Source organism: Penaeus monodon, chromosome 29 (genome assembly GCF_015228065.2).
Source record: "Penaeus monodon isolate SGIC_2016 chromosome 29, NSTDA_Pmon_1, whole genome shotgun sequence".
Classification (NCBI taxonomy): domain Eukaryota; kingdom Metazoa; phylum Arthropoda; class Malacostraca; order Decapoda; family Penaeidae; genus Penaeus; species Penaeus monodon.
In genome coordinates this window covers 35223337-35223587 of record NC_051414.1, presented here as the reverse complement: position 1 = coordinate 35223587, position 251 = coordinate 35223337, and positions in this window count along the sequence as shown.

The following is a 251-nucleotide window of genomic DNA, read 5'->3' as shown; positions in this document are numbered from 1 at the left end:
TGCTGAAATATATATATTTTTAATCTCTGTAAAGCTTGTGTTTTCAAAGGAAATGAATGTCTAAGGAAAAAAAAATGAAGTGAAATGATCATACACTCGCTTTGTATAAATTTAATTTTGTAAATGCTTGGAATTATAAAGAGAAGAAGAAAGTTTAGTTACAACGTTAATTAACAAATAAGTTAGACGCAAGAATAAACTTAATGCGATAAAGAAGGGAGGGAAAGTTAAAACAGAGTAAAGGCAGAACT